Source organism: Agelaius phoeniceus, chromosome Z, assembly GCF_051311805.1.
Source record: "Agelaius phoeniceus isolate bAgePho1 chromosome Z, bAgePho1.hap1, whole genome shotgun sequence".
Lineage (NCBI taxonomy): Eukaryota > Metazoa > Chordata > Aves > Passeriformes > Icteridae > Agelaius > Agelaius phoeniceus.
Genome location: NC_135303.1, coordinates 35,278,333 through 35,295,278, shown reverse-complemented (window position 1 = coordinate 35,295,278; position 16,946 = coordinate 35,278,333).

Sequence of the window (16,946 nt, the reverse complement as noted above, 5' to 3'; positions counted from 1 at the left end):
CACTTGCCTTTCTCACCTCCACCTCCTTCTTCCTTTAGACACATCAATGTTGGCAGCGACTTTCAGGCTGAGCTCCCAGAGCTGCAGAACAGAGCACCAAGTGAGGATGAAGAGCCTGCAAGCCTGGTCTGGAAGCCCTGGGGAGAGGATGACTCTGACATGGAAAAACCTGACAGAGGTAGCTTTGCTTCAAGCTTTGCTTCCAGCCCTGAGCTACTTGGGTCTTGAAAAGGCTCCTTATGCCTAAAAAGGCAGCCTTTTGCAGGCTCTGCTTCTCTCCTTGTCTCGCCCATCTTCCCATGTAGAAGTGTTAGAGGCAAGGAGAAAGAGCAAGCACCTTGCTCTCCAAACTGGTCAGGGCCGTTTGCCACTGGAAGAGGGGAGATTGGCCCCCACTTCTTCTTACAGAAGCTGCTTTGGAGGGAGAGCCAGCACTGCGTGGGCCCTTGCTTCAGCTGGCTCTGTCTTTGCTCTCCTTTTCATGCTCTCTCTCCAAGCTGCTGTCTTTAGCTGCCGGCCTTTCCTTCTGCCTTGCATGGCAACCTTTGCCCTTTGCTGGCCTCCAGGCTGACTTTCGGTGGGTTTTTTCTTGTGCTTGCAGTAAGAGAACTGTTGGACATGGCCAGCTCCCGTGGCATTCCCGGGGCAGCAGCTAACCTGGAGCGCGCCCTGCACTGCCTGCACCAGGCACGCGGCAGCGTTCCGGTAAGAAGCGGCTGTTTGGGCGCAGAGGAGAGGGCACAGGGAATGCAGAAGGCCTGGGCACTGGGACAGCCTTTCCTGGCTGCTCTTGGAAGAAGGGTCTTAACAGGGAGCAGAGCACTTGCTGCCTGCTGGGTCTCCTCCAGCTGCGTCAGGGCTGAGCCCAAAGGGCTCCAGCAGGGAGAATCTCCCTCCTGGAGGCGGCGGCGGCGGAAGGTCCTGCTGCCTTGTAAATGGCCTGGAGATTTGGGTTCTCTAAGACATTTGGAGGGGAAATTCCCAGAAGCCTCAGTCAGCTGAGGCCATTCTGGCTGCAGGAGCAGCAAAATCCTCAGCTTGGTGAGCAAAAGGCCACTCTTGGGGACCAGGATCAAAGGGTTGGGCAGCAAAAACTAGGGACTGGGAGCAAATGACAGTGTTTCACCCACATGGGATACAGTCGCTTGAATGTCTGGAGAGGCAAAGGAGCTGAAAGGCAGCACCTGTGATTTTTTGGCTCATTTTTAATGTGCTGGGGCGGCTAAAGCCTTTTCCCTCTTGATCTTGCAGGAGGCTCTGGAGATGCTGCTCTCAGAGGGGCCTGCAACACCTCAAGGCCATCCCATGGCTGATTATCATTACGCAGGTAGGCAAAGCAGAGCTTCTTGCGTCCCTGACAGATGCTGCCGGCCCCTTCATTCTTGTGGCAAGCGTTTCTGCTTCAAGAAATTGTGCTTAACACCAGCACAAGGTCTTGTCTCCTCTGTGGGTGGGCAAAGCACCAGCATCTAGTCCTTCAGCTTTACTTGTTTTCCAATCCTTCTCCCCGGGCAATGCCTGCTCTTGTCTTCACGACCTTCTGAGGGAGCAGACACGTACACCCACGTGAATGACGGCCTGCGACCGTTTTCTTTCGGCAGCCAGAGGAATCTACTTGGTGTGGATCAAGGGATCTGTTTACTAGCCGCTGCTTTTTATTGCCAGGCTCTGATAGATGGACACCTGAGGAGAAGGAGTCCTTCCAAAAGGCTTTCCACACCTACGGCAAGGATTTTCATCTCATCCAGAAGCAGGTAAAGCCACGGGACATTCTTTACCCGAGCAGATCAGCAGCAGGAAAGCTTGCTTATTTCTGGGAACAAGCACTGGGCTTCAGTCTCTCTCTTCTCAAGGAGCAAGTATCTTCAAGTAGTAACAAAAGGGGACATCAAAAGCCTGTGTCAAAAGGATGATCCTGCCTCTCCAGCCCTTTGCTCCAAGCTCTTTTGGAAGATGAAGCTTTATTCTGTCAGACTTGTGGCACAGGTCTGCTGCTGCTTCCACAAGACGCTGTGCTGGCATAACTGGAGTGAAGCGGGGAAAGAAGAACTGTGCTAGGTGGATTTGTTGTTGATCTGTGCATTGCGTGTATTAGCACCTAGCATCATACAGGGTTTAAGACATTGCATGATGCCTCTCTTTCTCCATGTTGATTTCATTTTACACCCTACTCCATTTACTTCATGCTTTTACTTCCTAGTTCACTCCATAGTCTACTTTTTCCCCAGTGCACCTGACACCATTTGCGATTCCTTCTTTTTCTCTTCACAACAGATCCAGACTAAGACCGTGGCCCAGTGTGTGGAGTACTACTACTCCTGGAAAAAGGAGCATAAACTTGCCAGCACTCTTGCTCAGGTGAGGGGCAAGAAAATGGAGAGGTGCCAGGAAGGTCGAGAAACTGGGAGAAGGGGAGAAAAGCTGCTGGCGAGCCATGCCAGATGCCCCTTTGCCAGGATCACATCGTCCCATGTGCTGGGAAAGGCACAGCAGATGCTGCCCGGGCCTTCCTTGTGCTGCTGCCCTGAAGTATGCAATTCTGGAGCCTAACTTTGACCCAAGAAAGCAGCACCGCCACCAAAATGGGCTTTGACTCTCTACAGATGGGCTTCTCAAGGGCTGGCACCCTCGCTGACTCCAATCAGACCCCAAATTCCCCACTGCTTGCTGACATCAGCAGTCCAGGCTGCCTTTGTGGATATGCTGCAGATTTTCAGGGAGTTTTTCTAGCATGCCAGCATAGTCCCCAAGAAGGAGCTGCTGGTGCTGTGGCTCCCCTAAATCTTTCCTTAGCAGCAAAGAGCAATTTGCTTCCCATCATGTGAGAGAGAGAGAGAGAGAGAGAGAGAGAGACAGGGAGGGAGATTATTTTGGGGACTAGAAAATGGCTAAGCATGTGTCTACCCTAATTGGACTGAATTGAAATGCCATTGCCTAGACATTTGTGGAGGAAAAGCAGAGAGAAATAGATGTTAGGCAGAAAGGTAGAAATAAGAAATGTAGAGCTCTAAATAGCCAGGTCTTTCTCCCACCCCTTTGGCCTGTAGAAAAGAGGAGTATTTTCCTCCAAGCTCTGTGTTGGCAGCCCGCCGCAGCCCATTGGCAAAGGCAGCCGTTTTCTCAGCTCTTGAGGCTTTGGAAGGATTTGCTTAGGCCGATAGATTTTTGTGCTGGATGCTCTGATTTCCAGCTTTGTGAGAGGAAGGAAGCATTGATAAGGACTCTTTGATTTCCAGAGCGTGGGCAAAGCAAAGAGGAGCAAAAGCCCTCCCAGAAAGGAGAACGGGGAGCCAGGGAAGAGAAGCCGCAAGAGGGCTCGCAGCGCCGAGTGTCCCTGCTGCCAACCGCGCCAGCCGCCCCCTTCGGCGGGAGGCCCCTTTCCCTGCGGGCAGTGCAAACGGTGCGCAAGTTCCTCCTCTTTCTGCTCAAAGCTGCACCTTTGGACTAAAAGGGGCTGACCCTTTTCAAAGGCACCACAGGGGAAGCTGGGGGCACTTGCAGCATCGCCCCCGGCAGCCGTGCTCAAGCTTAACACCCACCTCAATCCCAAAGAGCTTAGGTAAAACCCAGCCTTCACAATGAAACCTTGCCGTGCCCCAACAAGACACAGTTGATACAAGTAGGAATAGATCCATCAAAGCTTGGTTTGATGCTGCTGATCAAATTCAAAAGAGGATGCAGCAAAAGGAGGAAGACATTTCAAGGCATTGAAAGTAGAACCATCAGACTCATGGTGCTGATCCATTGACAAATGTGCCACTGCCCGAAAAGACAGAAATTCATACTCAAACGGAGATCTTGGCACTTGGTTTCATGGTGTGTACTAGCGTGAGCAATGGATGGTTTGCTTCCTATCTTGCAGGGTGTTTGAAAGCATGAAGGAAAGGAACAAACACAGCAGAAGACATCGGCCTCGGAAGACAGCAGAGCCTCTCCCCAAGAAGAAAAGACCAAATTAGACAACCCTGCAGGTTGTCCAGGGCTAGCAAGAGTTAGGCAGATTAGTTAGATAGGAATACAACTGTTAGATATTAGTTAGATAGGAATAGGACTGGTTTTTAAGCTTTTTGGGTTGTTTAATCTTCTACTTCGTTAGTTTACATGATAGTAACCTCCTCAATTTAGTAGTTAAGGTACATTAGTATTATTCAGGACTCATTAGTATTATTAGATTTATCAGTAAATGTCAGAGGTTGGGTGTTTTGTATGCTCTGCCATATGCTCTTTGTCATTTTGCCTTTGTTGAGACCTAATCTGTCTTTATCATTAAACCAATGTTTGTTCCATTTTGTCTGTTTGTCTGTATGAAAGCACTCCAGCAATGTTTGTTCCATTTGCCTGGTGTTGCAAAGACGGCACTTGCCCTGAGAGAAGAAGCTGGGCAGGCGCCACCTCCCCCAGGCCCAGCCCCTTGCTCAGCTGGCAGGACTTCCTGAGGTGTGTCTCCTTTACTGCCAGTGAAATACCGCTGGGGCTTCAGCCTTTGATTCCTCAACATCTCAGCTGGGAGTGGAAAGGGAGGCTTTGTTTAATTCACTGAATTGCATCTAGATGAGTGGTCTGGTCTCCCCATATTTTCTGGCATAAAAGCAGCGGGTTGAGTCCTTTTTGGAGCCCAGACAGAAAAATTTCTTTCATTTTGGGGGACTGATGGAGCTGACCAGCTTGGAGGACGTTTCTAAGCCCTCCGATTCTATCCAATTCCTATCGGCATGCACCACAAAGGCATGGCTAGTTCAGTTGCAGTTTCTCCTGAAAGGACCAGTGTCCCGCTCTGGGCCTCCAGCAATCTCCTTAGCTAAAGCCGAGCGGGTGTGATCATTATCCTCTGACTTGTCACAGCTGGGGCACTTGCGCCAAAGAAGAATCCAAGTCACTCTTTTATGGAGGCCAGCAAATGGCCCTGCCTAGCAAGGCTTTGGTGGCAGGGGCTGTGGAGGGTGGATGGAGAGGGGGCGAGGGAGGGGGCAATTGGCAGGCTGCTTCTGGGAAGCCGAGGCAAGCTTGCCCTTGTCTGATGGAGCCGGTGCAGGTGGGCTTTGGAGGCTACAAAGTATCTGCCTTGCAGTGGGACTTGCTCCAGCTGCCCCCTCAGTTTGCTGGCCAGTGGGTAACATGCAGGCTGGGAAGGAAGCAAGATTGGGACTGAAGCAAGATTTGCTTTTCCTTAAGGACAGGCAGGAAAGCAGCAAAGCTGCCTGGCTTTTTCTCATATCTGGGATCTAGGCGTTAAAAGCAATGTGAAGGCCAGCAGTGTGGAAAGGCAATTCTGTAAGTGTTGCTTCCTTAGAGGAATGCCAGAGTCTTTTGGGACAACCACCGAGCTTCTCCAAGGGAGCTGGAAGAGGGATCTAGAAATTCTGCCTGAATGTTTGCTAGAGAAATGCCCGTGTGCTGTCCCTGGGTGTGTGTGTGTGTGTCCCCATCAGTTGGCCTGAAAAAGATCCTGTTTCTCCAAGTTTCAAGGGAGGAGTGATGAGGTGAGAGACCAGCTCAGAGGCCCAAAGGAGGGAAACCATGCAGTGACATTATTGGGCAGCAAAAGGAGAATTGAGAAAGGGGGCAGGATGAATGCCTCCACTTTGAGAGGAAGCTTTGGAGTTGGCTCTGTGCTAGGCAACTTGCAAATTCCAGCTCCTCTCAGAGCTGGAGGAGAGCCAGTGGGAGGAGCCCTTCTGGTTCTCCAGGGCAGGAGATGAGGTCTGGGCCCTTGCACAGAGGCAGGCTCCTGTGCACCTTCAGCTGGAGGAACCTTGCAGAGAAGCACCGGGAAGAGCCAGGGCTGTCCCTGCACTGCTTTTGCCCGTCTCATCAGACGACTGAGGAGAAAAGGCCCAATGGGAAGCTTCTCAGAGCAAACTTGCAGCAGAAGAAGTACAAGGGGCAGAGGCGGCCCATGCCCCTTTCTGTCCCATGGCTCCCCCAGGGGTTCTAGATGGAATGTTGGGCTGTGCCCATAGCAACTGTCGTTGTCTCCTGCTCCTGCGGCCCTTGCTGGAACACTGCTGGAGCAGCGCTGGAGCAGCAGCTGCAGGATCAGCTCCTGGGCTGTCCCTGACCAGCCGCCTTCTGCACTCAGCGCCAGACCCGGCCTCTGCACCGACATCCTGGTCTCCTCGTCTGCCTCCGGGCATCCCCAGAGCACTTGGGAACCCTCCAAGGTAAGAAAATCCCCGTTTGTCCTCAAAGCACTAGCACAAGGGCAGGAGGCTCCAGCTGCCTCTCCCACCAAGCACGACACACAGGCTGCGTGCTCACTTTCCCCAGACGAGCTTCCACGTGAAAGCAGGGTGCAGCTTCTGAAGGAATTGTGTTGCCTCCAGGGGAAACACAGACCTTTCCAGAGAGGACCTAGAGAGGTGTCCCAGTGCAGTTGCAGATCCTCGTCCACGCATCACCTGATTAAACGTTCTTGGCACCCATTTCAGTCCTCAAACTATCTTGTGCTGACCCCAAAACAAATTGTTCCTGGCTGAGCAGGTCAGGGCTTCAGTGTCAACAAATCCCCTTATGCCCTGACTCTGCTCACACCCGCTCCAAAGCTTCAAACACCACAATGATGGCACTTCTCCTCTGGCATCCCTGTCGTTCAGGGCATGGAAGCATTTGACTGGGCTTCTCTGCAAACACAGGCTTTCAACTTCAAAAACCATCTGGGATCAGCAATTCTTATCTACTTACGTATTTACATCGCCTATAGATCCATTCTATTTTAAGATCTTTAGAGATTCTTTTTTCAGTGCAGGTAGGGCTGGTTCTACCTCATGCTCAGGGGCGGCCGTCAAATGCCATCTCCTCAAGAGCACAATCACAGTAGCACAGAATTTTCTGCCTTGGAAGGGATTCTGAAAGATCACTGAGCCCAACTGCAGGGCCTGCCCGGGGCAGCCTCAACAATCACAGCCTGTGCCCAAGAGCAGTGTCCAAACACTTTTGGAGCTCAGTCAGCCTTGGTGCTGTGCCCCCTTCCCTGGGGAGGCTGTTGCAGTGCCCAAGCAGCCTGTGGCTGAAGAAGCTTTTCCTTCGATCCAACCTAAGCCTGCACTGGCACATCTCCCCTGCCATTCTCTTGGCTCTTCTCCGTGGCCCCGGGAGTGAAGAGAGTAGTGCATGGCCTTCTGCTTGCCCTCCTGAGGAAGCTGCTGACTGCTGGAGGGTCCTGCCTAGGACATTCCATGTCAAAAAGGCAGCAATGACAGCAAAGAGAAAGGAGCTGGGACACGGGAGCTCGGGCTTTGCAATGATGAGGATGAGAAGGAAGGCTACTGACACATCCTTGGCAGAAGGATTTTGAACTGGAGCATTGCTTTGATCTCTTTCAGGTGGAAAGGAGAGGCACAATGAAAAGGAAAGCAAGAGCCCAGATTCAGCCGTGAGTTTTGGCCTAGGGTTAAAGGACAGCAAACTGGAGGAATGGCGAGGAGGAGAACTGCTCTTTCACAGTCAGGCTGGGATTGGTTCAAGCCTGTGGGTGCACAGCAAGGCTCTCTTGACCACTTGCCTTTCTCACCTCCACCTCCTTCTTCCTTTAGACACATCAATGTTGGCAGCGACTTTCAGGCTGAGCTCCCAGAGCTGCAGAACAGAGCAGCAAGTGAGGATGAAGAGCCTGCAAGCCTGGTCTGGAAGCCCTGGGGAGAGGATGACTCTGACATGGAAAAACCTGACAGAGGTAGCTTTGCTTCAAGCTTTGCTTCCAGCCCTGAGCTACTTGGGTCTTGAAAAGGCTCCTTATGCCTAAAAAGGCAGCGTTTTGCAGGCTCTGCTTCTCTCCTTGTCTCGCCCATCTTCCCATGTAGAAGTGTTAGAGGCAAGGAGAAAGAGCAAGCACCTTGCTCTCCAAACTGGTCAGGGCCGTTTGCCACTGGAAGAGGGGAGATTGGCCCCCACTTCTTCTTACAGAAGCTGCTTTGGAGGGAGAGCCAGCACTGCGTGGGCCCTTGCTTCAGCTGGCTCTGTCTTTGCTCTCCTTTTCATGCTCTCTCTCCAAGCTGCTGTCTTTAGCTGCCGGCCTTTCCTTCTGCCTTGCATGGCAACCTTTGCCCTTTGCTGGCCTCCAGGCTGACTTTCGGTGGGTTTTTTCTTGTGCTTGCAGTAAGAGAACTGTTGGACATGGCCAGCTCCCGTGGCATTCCCGGGGCAGCAGCTAACCTGGAGCGCGCCCTGCACTGCCTGCACCAGGCACGCGGCAGCGTTCCGGTAAGAAGCGGCTGTTTGGGCGCAGAGGAGAGGGCACAGGGAATGCAGAAGGCCTGGGCACTGGGACAGCCTTTCCTGGCTGCTCTTGGAAGAAGGGTCTTAACAGGGAGCAGAGCACTTGCTGCCTGCTGGGTCTCCTCCAGCTGCGTCAGGGCTGAGCCCAAAGGGCTCCAGCAGGGAGAATCTCCCTCCTGGAGGCGGCGGCGGCGGAAGGTCCTGCTGCCTTGTAAATGGCCTGGAGATTTGGGTTCTCTAAGACATTTGGAGGGGAAATTCCCAGAAGCCTCAGTCAGCTGAGGCCATTCTGGCTGCAGGAGCAGCAAAATCCTCAGCTTGGTGAGCAAAAGGCCACTCTTGGGGACCAGGATCAAAGGGTTGGGCAGCAAAAACTAGGGACTGGGAGCAAATGACAGTGTTTCACCCACATGGGATACAGTCGCTTGAATGTCTGGAGAGGCAAAGGAGCTGAAAGGCAGCACCTGTGATTTTTTGGCTCATTTTTAATGTGCTGGGGCGGCTAAAGCCTTTTCCCTCTTGATCTTGCAGGAGGCTCTGGAGATGCTGCTCTCAGAGGGGCCTGCAACACCTCAAGGCCATCCCATGGCTGATTATCATTACGCAGGTAGGCAAAGCAGAGCTTCTTGCGTCCCTGACAGATGCTGCCGGCCCCTTCATTCTTGTGGCAAGCGTTTCTGCTTCAAGAAATTGTGCTTAACACCAGCACAAGGTCTTGTCTCCTCTGTGGGTGGGCAAAGCACCAGCATCTAGTCCTTCAGCTTTACTTGTTTTCCAATCCTTCTCCCCGGGCAATGCCTGCTCTTGTCTTCACGACCTTCTGAGGGAGCAGACACGTACACCCACGTGAATGACGGCCTGCGACCGTTTTCTTTCGGCAGCCAGAGGAATCTACTTGGTGTGGATCAAGGGATCTGTTTACTAGCCGCTGCTTTTTATTGCCAGGCTCTGATAGATGGACACCTGAGGAGAAGGAGTCCTTCCAAAAGGCTTTCCACACCTACGGCAAGGATTTTCATCTCATCCAGAAGCAGGTAAAGCCACGGGACATTCTTTACCCGAGCAGATCAGCAGCAGGAAAGCTTGCTTATTTCTGGGAACAAGCACTGGGCTTCAGTCTCTCTCTTCTCAAGGAGCAAGTATCTTCAAGTAGTAACAAAAGGGGACATCAAAAGCCTGTGTCAAAAGGATGATCCTGCCTCTCCAGCCCTTTGCTCCAAGCTCTTTTGGAAGATGAAGCTTTATTCTGTCAGACTTGTGGCACAGGTCTGCTGCTGCTTCCACAAGACGCTGTGCTGGCATAACTGGAGTGAAGCGGGGAAAGAAGAACTGTGCTAGGTGGATTTGTTGTTGATCTGTGCATTGCGTGTATTAGCACCTAGCATCATACAGGGTTTAAGACATTGCATGATGCCTCTCTTTCTCCATGTTGATTTCATTTTACACCCTACTCCATTTACTTCATGCTTTTACTTCCTAGTTCACTCCATAGTCTACTTTTTCCCCAGTGCACCTGACACCATTTGCGATTCCTTCTTTTTCTCTTCACAACAGATCCAGACTAAGACCGTGGCCCAGTGTGTGGAGTACTACTACTCCTGGAAAAAGGAGCATAAACTTGCCAGCACTCTTGCTCAGGTGAGGGGCAAGAAAATGGAGAGGTGCCAGGAAGGTCGAGAAACTGGGAGAAGGGGAGAAAAGCTGCTGGCGAGCCATGCCAGATGCCCCTTTGCCAGGATCACATCGTCCCATGTGCTGGGAAAGGCACAGCAGATGCTGCCCGGGCCTTCCTTGTGCTGCTGCCCTGAAGTATGCAATTCTGGAGCCTAACTTTGACCCAAGAAAGCAGCACCGCCACCAAAATGGGCTTTGACTCTCTACAGATGGGCTTCTCAAGGGCTGGCACCCTCGCTGACTCCAATCAGACCCCAAATTCCCCACTGCTTGCTGACATCAGCAGTCCAGGCTGCCTTTGTGGATATGCTGCAGATTTTCAGGGAGTTTTTCTAGCATGCCAGCATAGTCCCCAAGAAGGAGCTGCTGGTGCTGTGGCTCCCCTAAATCTTTCCTTAGCAGCAAAGAGCAATTTGCTTCCCATCATGTGAGAGAGAGAGAGAGAGAGAGAGAGAGAGACAGGGAGGGAGATTATTTTGGGGACTAGAAAATGGCTAAGCATGTGTCTACCCTAATTGGACTGAATTGAAATGCCATTGCCTAGACATTTGTGGAGGAAAAGCAGAGAGAAATAGATGTTAGGCAGAAAGGTAGAAATAAGAAATGTAGAGCTCTAAATAGCCAGGTCTTTCTCCCACCCCTTTGGCCTGTAGAAAAGAGGAGTATTTTCCTCCAAGCTCTGTGTTGGCAGCCCGCCGCAGCCCATTGGCAAAGGCAGCCGTTTTCTCAGCTCTTGAGGCTTTGGAAGGATTTGCTTAGGCCGATAGATTTTTGTGCTGGATGCTCTGATTTCCAGCTTTGTGAGAGGAAGGAAGCATTGATAAGGACTCTTTGATTTCCAGAGCGTGGGCAAAGCAAAGAGGAGCAAAAGCCCTCCCAGAAAGGAGAACGGGGAGCCAGGGAAGAGAAGCCGCAAGAGGGCTCGCAGCGCCGAGTGTCCCTGCTGCCAACCGCGCCAGCCGCCCCCTTCGGCGGGAGGCCCCTTTCCCTGCGGGCAGTGCAAACGGTGCGCAAGTTCCTCCTCTTTCTGCTCAAAGCTGCACCTTTGGACTAAAAGGGGCTGACCCTTTTCAAAGGCACCACAGGGGAAGCTGGGGGCACTTGCAGCATCGCCCCCGGCAGCCGTGCTCAAGCTTAACACCCACCTCAATCCCAAAGAGCTTAGGTAAAACCCAGCCTTCACAATGAAACCTTGCCGTGCCCCAACAAGACACAGTTGATACAAGTAGGAATAGATCCATCAAAGCTTGGTTTGATGCTGCTGATCAAATTCAAAAGAGGATGCAGCAAAAGGAGGAAGACATTTCAAGGCATTGAAAGTAGAACCATCAGACTCATGGTGCTGATCCATTGACAAATGTGCCACTGCCCGAAAAGACAGAAATTCATACTCAAACGGAGATCTTGGCACTTGGTTTCATGGTGTGTACTAGCGTGAGCAATGGATGGTTTGCTTCCTATCTTGCAGGGTGTTTGAAAGCATGAAGGAAAGGAACAAACACAGCAGAAGACATCGGCCTCGGAAGACAGCAGAGCCTCTCCCCAAGAAGAAAAGACCAAATTAGACAACCCTGCAGGTTGTCCAGGGCTAGCAAGAGTTAGGCAGATTAGTTAGATAGGAATACAACTGTTAGATATTAGTTAGATAGGAATAGGACTGGTTTTTAAGCTTTTTGGGTTGTTTAATCTTCTACTTCGTTAGTTTACATGATAGTAACCTCCTCAATTTAGTAGTTAAGGTACATTAGTATTATTCAGGACTCATTAGTATTATTAGATTTATCAGTAAATGTCAGAGGTTGGGTGTTTTGTATGCTCTGCCATATGCTCTTTGTCATTTTGCCTTTGTTGAGACCTAATCTGTCTTTATCATTAAACCAATGTTTGTTCCATTTTGTCTGTTTGTCTGTATGAAAGCACTCCAGCAATGTTTGTTCCATTTGCCTGGTGTTGCAAAGACGGCACTTGCCCTGAGAGAAGAAGCTGGGCAGGCGCCACCTCCCCCAGGCCCAGCCCCTTGCTCAGCTGGCAGGACTTCCTGAGGTGTGTCTCCTTTACTGCCAGTGAAATACCGCTGGGGCTTCAGCCTTTGATTCCTCAACATCTCAGCTGGGAGTGGAAAGGGAGGCTTTGTTTAATTCACTGAATTGCATCTAGATGAGTGGTCTGGTCTCCCCATATTTTCTGGCATAAAAGCAGCGGGTTGAGTCCTTTTTGGAGCCCAGACAGAAAAATTTCTTTCATTTTGGGGGACTGATGGAGCTGACCAGCTTGGAGGACGTTTCTAAGCCCTCCGATTCTATCCAATTCCTATCGGCATGCACCACAAAGGCATGGCTAGTTCAGTTGCAGTTTCTCCTGAAAGGACCAGTGTCCCGCTCTGGGCCTCCAGCAATCTCCTTAGCTAAAGCCGAGCGGGTGTGATCATTATCCTCTGACTTGTCACAGCTGGGGCACTTGCGCCAAAGAAGAATCCAAGTCACTCTTTTATGGAGGCCAGCAAATGGCCCTGCCTAGCAAGGCTTTGGTGGCAGGGGCTGTGGAGGGTGGATGGAGAGGGGGCGAGGGAGGGGGCAATTGGCAGGCTGCTTCTGGGAAGCCGAGGCAAGCTTGCCCTTGTCTGATGGAGCCGGTGCAGGTGGGCTTTGGAGGCTACAAAGTATCTGCCTTGCAGTGGGACTTGCTCCAGCTGCCCCCTCAGTTTGCTGGCCAGTGGGTAACATGCAGGCTGGGAAGGAAGCAAGATTGGGACTGAAGCAAGATTTGCTTTTCCTTAAGGACAGGCAGGAAAGCAGCAAAGCTGCCTGGCTTTTTCTCATATCTGGGATCTAGGCGTTAAAAGCAATGTGAAGGCCAGCAGTGTGGAAAGGCAATTCTGTAAGTGTTGCTTCCTTAGAGGAATGCCAGAGTCTTTTGGGACAACCACCGAGCTTCTCCAAGGGAGCTGGAAGAGGGATCTAGAAATTCTGCCTGAATGTTTGCTAGAGAAATGCCCGTGTGCTGTCCCTGGGTGTGTGTGTGTGTGTCCCCATCAGTTGGCCTGAAAAAGATCCTGTTTCTCCAAGTTTCAAGGGAGGAGTGATGAGGTGAGAGACCAGCTCAGAGGCCCAAAGGAGGGAAACCATGCAGTGACATTATTGGGCAGCAAAAGGAGAATTGAGAAAGGGGGCAGGATGAATGCCTCCACTTTGAGAGGAAGCTTTGGAGTTGGCTCTGTGCTAGGCAACTTGCAAATTCCAGCTCCTCTCAGAGCTGGAGGAGAGCCAGTGGGAGGAGCCCTTCTGGTTCTCCAGGGCAGGAGATGAGGTCTGGGCCCTTGCACAGAGGCAGGCTCCTGTGCACCTTCAGCTGGAGGAACCTTGCAGAGAAGCACCGGGAAGAGCCAGGGCTGTCCCTGCACTGCTTTTGCCCGTCTCATCAGACGACTGAGGAGAAAAGGCCCAATGGGAAGCTTCTCAGAGCAAACTTGCAGCAGAAGAAGTACAAGGGGCAGAGGCGGCCCATGCCCCTTTCTGTCCCATGGCTCCCCCAGGGGTTCTAGATGGAATGTTGGGCTGTGCCCATAGCAACTGTCGTTGTCTCCTGCTCCTGCGGCCCTTGCTGGAACACTGCTGGAGCAGCGCTGGAGCAGCAGCTGCAGGATCAGCTCCTGGGCTGTCCCTGACCAGCCGCCTTCTGCACTCAGCGCCAGACCCGGCCTCTGCACCGACATCCTGGTCTCCTCGTCTGCCTCCGGGCATCCCCAGAGCACTTGGGAACCCTCCAAGGTAAGAAAATCCCCGTTTGTCCTCAAAGCACTAGCACAAGGGCAGGAGGCTCCAGCTGCCTCTCCCACCAAGCACGACACACAGGCTGCGTGCTCACTTTCCCCAGACGAGCTTCCACGTGAAAGCAGGGTGCAGCTTCTGAAGGAATTGTGTTGCCTCCAGGGGAAACACAGACCTTTCCAGAGAGGACCTAGAGAGGTGTCCCAGTGCAGTTGCAGATCCTCGTCCACGCATCACCTGATTAAACGTTCTTGGCACCCATTTCAGTCCTCAAACTATCTTGTGCTGACCCCAAAACAAATTGTTCCTGGCTGAGCAGGTCAGGGCTTCAGTGTCAACAAATCCCCTTATGCCCTGACTCTGCTCACACCCGCTCCAAAGCTTCAAACACCACAATGATGGCACTTCTCCTCTGGCATCCCTGTCGTTCAGGGCATGGAAGCATTTGACTGGGCTTCTCTGCAAACACAGGCTTTCAACTTCAAAAACCATCTGGGATCAGCAATTCTTATCTACTTACGTATTTACATCGCCTATAGATCCATTCTATTTTAAGATCTTTAGAGATTCTTTTTTCAGTGCAGGTAGGGCTGGTTCTACCTCATGCTCAGGGGCGGCCGTCAAATGCCATCTCCTCAAGAGCACAATCACAGTAGCACAGAATTTTCTGCCTTGGAAGGGATTCTGAAAGATCACTGAGCCCAACTGCAGGGCCTGCCCGGGGCAGCCTCAACAATCACAGCCTGTGCCCAAGAGCAGTGTCCAAACACTTTTGGAGCTCAGTCAGCCTTGGTGCTGTGCCCCCTTCCCTGGGGAGGCTGTTGCAGTGCCCAAGCAGCCTGTGGCTGAAGAAGCTTTTCCTTCGATCCAACCTAAGCCTGCACTGGCACATCTCCCCTGCCATTCTCTTGGCTCTTCTCCGTGGCCCCGGGAGTGAAGAGAGTAGTGCATGGCCTTCTGCTTGCCCTCCTGAGGAAGCTGCTGACTGCTGGAGGGTCCTGCCTAGGACATTCCATGTCAAAAAGGCAGCAATGACAGCAAAGAGAAAGGAGCTGGGACACGGGAGCTCGGGCTTTGCAATGATGAGGATGAGAAGGAAGGCTACTGACACATCCTTGGCAGAAGGATTTTGAACTGGAGCATTGCTTTGATCTCTTTCAGGTGGAAAGGAGAGGCACAATGAAAAGGAAAGCAAGAGCCCAGATTCAGCCGTGAGTTTTGGCCTAGGGTTAAAGGACAGCAAACTGGAGGAATGGCGAGGAGGAGAACTGCTCTTTCACAGTCAGGCTGGGATTGGTTCAAGCCTGTGGGTGCACAGCAAGGCTCTCTTGACCACTTGCCTTTCTCACCTCCACCTCCTTCTTCCTTTAGACACATCAATGTTGGCAGCGACTTTCAGGCTGAGCTCCCAGAGCTGCAGAACAGAGCACCAAGTGAGGATGAAGAGCCTGCAAGCCTGGTCTGGAAGCCCTGGGGAGAGGATGACTCTGACATGGAAAAACCTGACAGAGGTAGCTTTGCTTCAAGCTTTGCTTCCAGCCCTGAGCTACTTGGGTCTTGAAAAGGCTCCTTATGCCTAAAAAGGCAGCGTTTTGCAGGCTCTGCTTCTCTCCTTGTCTCGCCCATCTTCCCATGTAGAAGTGTTAGAGGCAAGGAGAAAGAGCAAGCACCTTGCTCTCCAAACTGGTCAGGGCCGTTTGCCACTGGAAGAGGGGAGATTGGCCCCCACTTCTTCTTACAGAAGCTGCTTTGGAGGGAGAGCCAGCACTGCGTGGGCCCTTGCTTCAGCTGGCTCTGTCTTTGCTCTCCTTTTCATGCTCTCTCTCCAAGCTGCTGTCTTTAGCTGCCGGCCTTTCCTTCTGCCTTGCATGGCAACCTTTGCCCTTTGCTGGCCTCCAGGCTGACTTTCGGTGGGTTTTTTCTTGTGCTTGCAGTAAGAGAACTGTTGGACATGGCCAGCTCCCGTGGCATTCCCGGGGCAGCAGCTAACCTGGAGCGCGCCCTGCACTGCCTGCACCAGGCACGCGGCAGCGTTCCGGTAAGAAGCGGCTGTTTGGGCGCAGAGGAGAGGGCACAGGGAATGCAGAAGGCCTGGGCACTGGGACAGCCTTTCCTGGCTGCTCTTGGAAGAAGGGTCTTAACAGGGAGCAGAGCACTTGCTGCCTGCTGGGTCTCCTCCAGCTGCGTCAGGGCTGAGCCCAAAGGGCTCCAGCAGGGAGAATCTCCCTCCTGGAGGCGGCGGCGGCGGAAGGTCCTGCTGCCTTGTAAATGGCCTGGAGATTTGGGTTCTCTAAGACATTTGGAGGGGAAATTCCCAGAAGCCTCAGTCAGCTGAGGCCATTCTGGCTGCAGGAGCAGCAAAATCCTCAGCTTGGTGAGCAAAAGGCCACTCTTGGGGACCAGGATCAAAGGGTTGGGCAGCAAAAACTAGGGACTGGGAGCAAATGACAGTGTTTCACCCACATGGGATACAGTTGCTTGAATGTCTGGAGAGGCAAAGGAGCTGAAAGGCAGCACCTGTGATTTTTTGGCTCATTTTTAATGTGCTGGGGCGGCTAAAGCCTTTTCCCTCTTGATCTTGCAGGAGGCTCTGGAGATGCTGCTCTCAGAGGGGCCTGCAACACCTCAAGGCCATCCCATGGCTGATTATCATTACGCAGGTAGGCAAAGCAGAGCTTCTTGCGTCCCTGACAGATGCTGCCGGCCCCTTCATTCTTGTGGCAAGCGTTTCTGCTTCAAGAAATTGTGCTTAACACCAGCACAAGGTCTTGTCTCCTCTGTGGGTGGGCAAAGCACCAGCATCTAGTCCTTCAGCTTTACTTGTTTTCCAATCCTTCTCCCCGGGCAATGCCTGCTCTTGTCTTCACGACCTTCTGAGGGAGCAGACACGTACACCCACGTGAATGACGGCCTGCGACCGTTTTCTTTCGGCAGCCAGAGGAATCTACTTGGTGTGGATCAAGGGATCTGTTTACTAGCCGCTGCTTTTTATTGCCAGGCTCTGATAGATGGACACCTGAGGAGAAGGAGTCCTTCCAAAAGGCTTTCCACACCTACGGCAAGGATTTTCATCTCATCCAGAAGCAGGTAAAGCCACGGGACATTCTTTACCCGAGCAGATCAGCAGCAGGAAAGCTTGCTTATTTCTGGGAACAAGCACTGGGCTTCAGTCTCTCTCTTCTCAAGGAGCAAGTATCTTCAAGTAGTAACAAAAGGGGACATCAAAAGCCTGTGTCAAAAGGATGATCCTGCCTCTCCAGCCCTTTTCTCCAAGCTCTTTTGGAAGATGAA